The sequence below is a fragment of the Pleurodeles waltl genome, chromosome 12, assembly GCF_031143425.1.
Source record: "Pleurodeles waltl isolate 20211129_DDA chromosome 12, aPleWal1.hap1.20221129, whole genome shotgun sequence".
NCBI lineage: Eukaryota > Metazoa > Chordata > Amphibia > Caudata > Salamandridae > Pleurodeles > Pleurodeles waltl.
The window spans coordinates 105,753,804-105,761,850 of NC_090451.1; the positions used below are offsets into that span (position 1 = coordinate 105,753,804).

The window sequence follows — 8,047 nt, forward strand, 5'->3', positions numbered from 1 at the left end:
GATTCAAGTGGTCTTTCCTAGAGAGTCAGAGGTCATGGAAATAGATGGAGTTGATGGTAATCTTCAGGGCTTTGAAGTTTTCCCATCATCATCTGTCTCAAAAAAATGTGCTAGTAAAGACAGAGAATAAGGTAGCGGTCTTTTACATTAACCAACAGTGAAACATGCATTCAAAATCCCTCAATGCAATAGCAGAACAATTGGGTTATTGGGCAGAGATCAACCTGTTGCACACGTCGGCAGTACACATCAAGGGCACCGACAATGTGATGGCAGACAGCTGGAGGTTTCCAAATTTGCTGGAGTTGACGTTATCCAGGTCGTTGTTTTGAGAGATATGCCGAGAGTTTGTGAAACCCTTTCTGGATCTCTTTTCAAACAAGGACAATGCTCATCTTTGTCGATTCTGATCCAGGCTTCCGGAACAAGGAGCCTAGGTAGTGAACGTATTGGTGATAAAGTGGCTGAGAAGTCTCCTTTATACGTTCCCCCACTTTTTATTGATCCAGATGGTTCTCTTCAAGTCTCAGCAGGGGCGAGGGAACTTTATTCTTGTGGGCCCTTATTGGCCAGAGATGTCATGGTTTCCTCTTCTGAACCCCTGGCTCTTCTACCTCCTTGGGTACTGCTCAAGTGTGTTTCTCTCAGAACGTCATCCCTGACCTTCTTGCTCCAACTCACTCTATCGCTTTGGAGGTTGAGAAGTCTGGACTGCTAGCAAAGGGTCTTTCCTCTTCCTTAGTGGAGTTAATTCAGCACTCCAGCAGGCCTTCTACTTCGAAGTCTTACTCAAAGAACTGGAAGTCTTTTGAGACGTGATGTTCTGCTCATGATCTTTTGGCACCTACCTGTAGTTTGTCTGCTATTTTGCATTTTCTTCTGAATGGATTTCACTTGAATCTCTTTCCACACTGAAAGCTCATTGCTTTGCGATAAAGGTTTTTAGGGACTTTTCTGTACCTTCGAAGATGTTACAATCTTTGGTGTCTAGACTGTTCTGATCTATTGTCAATTGTAAGACCAGTTGAAAAATCCCTTTTCTCCAACTCAGAATCTTCCTTCTCTTTTATAGGCTTTGCAATTTTATCTCTTTGAGGATCTGGATACTGTAGACATAAAGATTGTTTCCTATAAATTTATTTTCCTATTTCCTATCACCTTGCTGAGAACAATTTGCGAGCTGGGAGCCTTAAAATGCTGTCCTCTCTTCATTTGATACTTTGGAAGATGGGGTAACTTTAAGGCCTAGCCTTACCTTTGCTGCAAAGGTTAAGTCTATTTTTGATAGATCTTAGGAAATAATTCTTCCTTCTTTCATTCCCTCTCCTTCCTCTCCGGAGGAATATTTTCTGAATACACTTGATGTTTAAAGAGCTCTTTTCATTCATGTCACCAGGCCTCTGCAGTTCAGGAAAACCGACTCCTTGTTTGTGACTTTTGGACAGCCTGGAAAAGACAAGAAGGTGACTTTTATGACTCTGAGTAGGTGGATTAAGTTGTCAATTTTTCTGGCTTTGCAAGGCTTTTTAGAATATCTTCCAGTTCAGGGATGGTCTACGAGAGGAATGGCCACCTCCTGGATTGAATTCCAGTGAGTAACAATCTAGGAAATTCCTAGGTTGGCTAATTGGTCCTCAGAGCTTACATTTGTCAAGCATTATGGCTTAATAATTTTTCTGTTTTGCATTTGAGTACCAATGTTTTGAACTCTGCATTACCCTGAGTCCATCTTGTCTTTGTCACAAACATTACATCCTGCCCACCTTCCCATCAGTCCTTTGGCAAGGGCTTGGCACCCAGGTTGGGTGCATGGGGCTAGCATTTAAGGATCCTCCTGTTCTTTCTTCCTGTTGGAAGGTGACATCACCTTACTTTGTAATGACTATCACAAGGACGCAATGGACTAAGGCTAATGAAGATTACCAATAAGTAACCAACGCATCACCACTCTTTCTGAATGTGCGTGGCTCATTCCGCAGAACTAGTTCTTTGTATGATTCCTGGATTTTCAGAAGCCCTTTGATGGCAGCACCCCCACACTGAAAATTGTTTCAGCACCACTGTACAAGGGTCAGTTGTCATGCTCATCTGCGGCGTAAATTTGCATTGAAGTAGTCTAACTCCCCAGGCCTTGTGTTTTGCTCAATTTGCCTTTGTGAGTTTTCTCTCAATCACTGTCGACTTCCTTTGATCTTTCTTTCTTCTTTCACTTCACCTTCGCCTTCAGTGTATCTTTCGGCCCTCTTAAGAGACACACCCCCTTGTAGCCACTTCTATACTTCTGTCACCTAATTATTTTCCTATCCTTTCCCCTGTAACGTTGCTGATCCTAGCTATAGCATCACTATCCAGAATCTGTTCACCTGAGTTATGTTCCTCTTATCCCCACGCATCTAATAATCAGCTCTTGGTCTCCCTCCACCTCTCACGAGACATAGTCTGAGGCAGTGTCTCCATCTTGGAGAGACAATCCCTTGCACTTGTGTTGTTCTACTGGCGCTGCCGGCTTGAGCTTTGGTCAGCAGTGGCAAAAGAAGGACTAATGGAAAGTGAACGTATACTGGAGCAACAGAGTGTATGGATTTATAAGAGCTTGATTAAATGAGAAAAAAAGAGTTTAGTTGAGAGAAAAAATGCACCATGGCCCGTACAGGGATCGAACCCATGACCTTGGCGTTATTAGCACCACACTCTAACCAACTGAGCTAACCAGCCATGAGGACTATAGATATCCTTTTTCCATGTAATGCAGATAGATAGAAGAGTTGGTCTCACTATCGCAATTCCTTCATACTTTTCTCCTTCCGCCCCCTGTCTGGATTACAATAGCAAGAGCTGTGGAGTGCTGCACGCCAGCCTCAGTGCCTCTTCTTTCACTCAATCTCACTGTGTGCTGTGATATCTTTGTAACATCGCTTGTTGCCGGAAAAAAAGGAAAGGAGGGATAGTATTTTTATTCTTTTACAACAAAACGCAAAATGCATCGGCTTGCTTGCTCATTAAGTTTACAAGGCCAGCTGCTTTTGAGATATTATAATTATAGGGGTTATTCGGCGTTGGAGGTAAGAATTTTTTTTTTAGGTCTGGCCGTTCCTTCTGCTTTAAATTACTTGAGCTCATGTCAACAAAGTAACAACAAAACATAGCCAACGGTTCGTTGCTCAAGCCTTCCCTACTGCGCCTTCCCATGTCTCTCCTGCCGACCACAGTGCAGGAAATCTGAGTTTGCATTTGCGCGAAGAGACGTACAACACAAGAAGGCGCGCTTTTGTGCGCCGGGCACCACCCGGCCTGTGCATTCCTCACTGTCGTGAGATCAGTTTACTCAGCAGAGCATGACGCTGCAATTGGTTAGTAGGGCAGGCCTGACCAGAATAGTATATTTGGGGTCATGTATTTGATTGCATTTTTAAAACAGTAACAGAACTTAACTGCAATGTTTAAATAGGTGTAGACATATTTAAACAGTGTCAATTTAATAGAAGAATTGTGGACAATTCAGAGGGGAGGCACCAATGTTTTTTTTTCCCATTGGGTGGATGCGGCATTAAAGAGTTTGAAGACCACTGGTCTAAGTGGACACTAATACACCTGGATGCTCCTGAATTCCTCGCAACAGATGCCAGCAAACCTGGCTGGAGAGCTACTGTGTTGGACTGATCCTGTCGATTCAAGTGGTCTTTCCTAGAGAGTCGGAGGTCATGGAAATAGATGGAGTTGATGGTAATCTTCAGGGCTTTGAAGTTTTCCCATCATCATCTGTCTCAAAAAAATGTGCCAGTAAAGACAGAGAATAAGGTAGCTGTCTTTTACATTAACCAACAGTGAAGCATGCATTCAAAATCCCTCAATGCAATAGCAGAACAATTGGGTTATTGGGCAGAGATCAACCTGTTGCACACGTCGGCAGTACACATCAAGGGCACCGACAATGTGATGGCAGACAGCTGGAGGTTTCCAAATTTGCTGGAGTGGACGTTATCCAGGTCGTTGTTTTGAGAGATATGCTGAGAGTTTGTGAAACCCTTTCTGGATCTCTTTTCAAACAAGGACAATGCTCATCTTTGTCGATTCTGATCCAGGCTTCCGGAACAAGGAGCCTAGGTAGTGGACGTATTGGTGATAAAGTGGCTGAGAAGTCTCCTTTATACATTCCCCCACTTTTTATTGATCCAGATGGTTCTCTTCAAGTCTCAGCAGGGGCGAGGGAACTTTATTCTTGTGGGCCCTTATTGGCCAGAGATGTCATGGTTTCCTCTTCTGAACCCCTGGCTCTTCTACCTCCTTGGGTACTGCTCAAGTGTGTCTCTCTCAGAACGTCGTCCCTGACCTTCTTGCTCCAACTCACTCTATCGCTTTGGAGGTTGAGAAGTCTGGACTGCTAGCAAAGGGTCTTTCCTCTTCCTTAGTGGAGTTAATACAGCACTCCAGAAGGCCTTCTATTCGAAGTCTTACTCAAAGAACTGGAAGTCTTTTGAGACGTGATGTTCTGCTCATGATCTTTTGGCACCTACCTGTAGTTTGTCTGCTATTTTGCATTTTCTTCTGAATGGGTTTCACTTGAATCTCTTTCCACACTGAAAGCTCATTGCTTTGCGATAAAGGTTTTTAGGGACTTTTCTGTACCTTCGAAGATGTTACAATCTTTGGTGTCTAGACTGTTCTGATCTTTTGTAAATTGTAAGACCAGTTGAAAAATCCCTTTTCTCCAACTCAGAATCTTCCTACTCTTTTATAGGCTTTGCAATTTTATCTCTTTGAGGATCTGGATACTGTAGACATAAAGATTGTTTCCTATAAATTTATTTTCCTATTTCCTATCACCTTGCTGAGAACAATTGGGGAGCTGGGAGCCTTAAAATGCTGTCCTCTCTTCATTTGGTACTTTGGAAGATGGGGTAACTTTAAGGCCTAGCCTTACCTTTGCTGCAAAGGTTAAGTATATTTTTGATAGATCTAAGGAAATAATTCTTCCTTCTTTCATCCCCTCTCCTTCCTCTCCGGAGGAATATTTTCGGAATACACTTGATGTTTAAAGAGCTCTTTTCATTTATGTCACCAGGCCTCTGCAGTTCAGGAAAACCGACTCCTTGTTTGTGACTTTTGGACAGCCTGGAAAAGACAAGAAGGTGACTTTTATGACTCTGAGTAGGTGGATTAAGTTGTCAATTTTTCTGGCTTTGCAAGGCTTTTTAGAATATCTTCCAGTTCAGGGATGGTCTACGAGAGGAATGGCCACCTCCTGGGTTGAATTCCAGTGAGTAACAATCTAGGAAATTCCTAGGGTGGCTACTTGGTCCTCAGAGCATACATTTGTCAAGCATTATGGCTTAATAATTTTTCTGTTTTGCATTTGAGTACCAATGTTTTGAACTCTGCATTACCCTTAGTCCATCTTGTCTTTGTCACAAACATTACATCCTGCCCACCTTCCCATCAGTCCTTTGGCAAGGGCTTGGCACCCAGGTTGGGTGCATGGGGCTAGCATTTAAGGATCCTCCTGCTCTTTCTTCCTGTTGGAAGGTGACATCACCTTACTTTGTAATGACTGTCACAAGGACGCAATGGACTAAGGCTAATGAAGATTACCAATAAGTAACCAACGCATCACCACTCTTTCTGAATGTGCGTGGCTCATTCCGCCGGACTAGTTCTTTGTATGATTCCTGGATTTTCAGAAGCCCTTTGATGGCAGCACCCCCACACTGAAAATTGTTTCAGCACCACTGTACAAGGGTCAGTTGTCATGCTCATCTGCGGCGTAAATTTGCATTGAAGTAGTCTAACTCCCCAGGCCTTGTGTTTTGCTCAATTTGCCTTTGTGAGTTTTCTCTCAATCACTGTCGACTTCCTTTGATCTTTCTTTCTTCTTTCACTTCACCTTCGCCTTCAGTGTATCTTTCGGCCCTCTTAAGAGACACACCCCCTTGTAGCCACTTCTATACTTCTGTCACCTAATTATTTTCCTATCCTTTCCCCTGTAACGTTGCTGATCCTAGCTATAGCATCACTATCCAGAATCTGTTCACCTGAGTTATGTTCCTCTTATCCCCACGCATCTAATAATCAGCTCTTGGTCTCCCTCCACCTCTCACGAGACATAGTCTGAGGCAGTGTCTCCATCTTGGAGAGACAATCCCTTGCACTTGTGTTGTTCTACTGGCGCTGCCGGCTTGAGCTTTGGTCAGCAGTGGCAAAAGAAGGACTAATGGAAAGTGAACGTATACTGGAGCAACAGAGTGTATGGATTTATAAGAGCTTGATTAAATGAGAAAAAAAGAGTTTAGTTGAGAGAAAAAATGCAACATGGCCCGTACGGGGATCGAACCCATGACCTTGGCGTTATTAGCACCACACTCTAACCAACTGGGCTAACCAGCCATGAGGACTAAAGATATCCTTTTTCCATGTAATGCAGATAGATAGAAGAGTTGGTCTCACTATCGCAATTCCTTCATACTTTTCTCCTTCCGCCCCCTGTCTGGATTACAATAACAAGAGCTGTGGAGTGCTGCACGCCAGCCTCAGTGCCTCTTCTTTCACTCAATCTCACTGTGTGCTGTGATATCTTTGTAACATCGCTTGTTGCCGGAAAAAAAGGAAAGGAGGGATAGTATTTTTATTCTTTTACAACAAAACCCAAAATGCATCGGCTTGCTTGGTCATTAAGTTTACAAGGCCAGCTGCTTTTGAGATATTATAATTATAGTGGTTATTCGGCGTTGGAGGTAAGAATTTTTTTTTTAGGTCTGGCCGTTCCTTCTGCTTCAAATTACTTGAGCTCATGTCAACAAAGTATCAACAAAACATAGCCAACGGTTCGTTGCTCAAGCCTTCCCTACTGCGCCTTCCCATGTCTCTCCTGCCGACCACAGTGCAGGAAATCTGAGTTTGCATTTGCGCGAAGAGACGTACAACACAAGAAGGCGCGCTTTTGTGCGCCGGGCACCACCCGGCCTGTGCATTCCTCACTGTCGTGAGATCAGTTTACTCAGCAGAGCATGACGCTGCAATTGGTTAGTAGGGCAGGCCTGACCAGAATAGTATATTTGGGGTCATGTATTTGATTGCATTTTTAAAACAGTAACAGAACTTAACTGCAATGTTTAAATAGGTGTAGACATATTTAAACAGTGTCAATTTAATAGAAGAATTGTGGACAATTCAGAGGGGAGGCACCAATGTTTTTTTTTCCCATTGGGTGGATGCGGCATTAAAGAGTTTGAAGACCACTGGTCTAAGTGGACACTAATACACCTGGATGCTCCTGAATTCCTCGCAACAGATGCCAGCAAACCTGGCTGGAGAGCTACTGTGTTGGACTGATCCTGTCGATTCAAGTGGTCTTTCCTAGAGAGTCGGAGGTCATGGAATTGATGGAGTTGATGGTAAACTTCAGGGCTTTGAAGTTTTCCCATCATCATCTGTCTCAAAAAAATGTGCCAGTAAAGACAGAGAATAAGGTAGCTGTCTTTTACATTAACCAACAGTGAAGCATGCATTCCAAATCCCTCAATGCAATAGCAGAACAATTGGGTTATTGGGCAGAGATCAACCTGTTGCACACGTCGGCAGTACACATCAAGGGCACCGACAATGTGATGGCAGACAGCTGGAGGTTTCCAAATTTGCTGGAGTGGACGTTATCCAGGTCGTTGTTTTGAGAGATATGCTGAGAGTTTGTGAAACCCTTTCTGGATCTCTTTTCAAACAAGGACAATGCTCATCTTTGTCGATTCTGATCCAGGCTTCCGGAACAAGGAGCCTAGGTAGTGGACGTATTGGTGATAAAGTGGCTGAGAAGTCTCCTTTATACATTCCCCCACTTTTTATTGATCCAGATGGTTCTCTTCAAGTCTCAGCAGGGGCGAGGGAACTTTATTCTTGTGGGCCCTTATTGGCCAGAGATGTCATGGTTTCCTCTTCTGAACCCCTGGCTCTTCTACCTCCTTGGGTACTGCTCAAGTGTGTCTCTCTCAGAACGTCGTCCCTGACCTTCTTGCTCCAACTCACTCTATCGCTTTGGAGGTTGAGAAGTCTGGACTGC

General features: G+C 43.7%; 1 non-coding gene across 1 annotated transcript; it reads right to left on the reverse strand.

Moving 5' to 3' along the window:
• Positions 1-2,641: 2,641 nt before the first annotated feature.
• Positions 2,642-2,715, reverse strand: TRNAI-AAU (transfer RNA isoleucine (anticodon AAU)). Its single transcript has one exon. It is a non-coding gene; the product is annotated as a tRNA-Ile (tRNA).
• Positions 2,716-8,047: the final 5,332 nt, after the last annotated feature.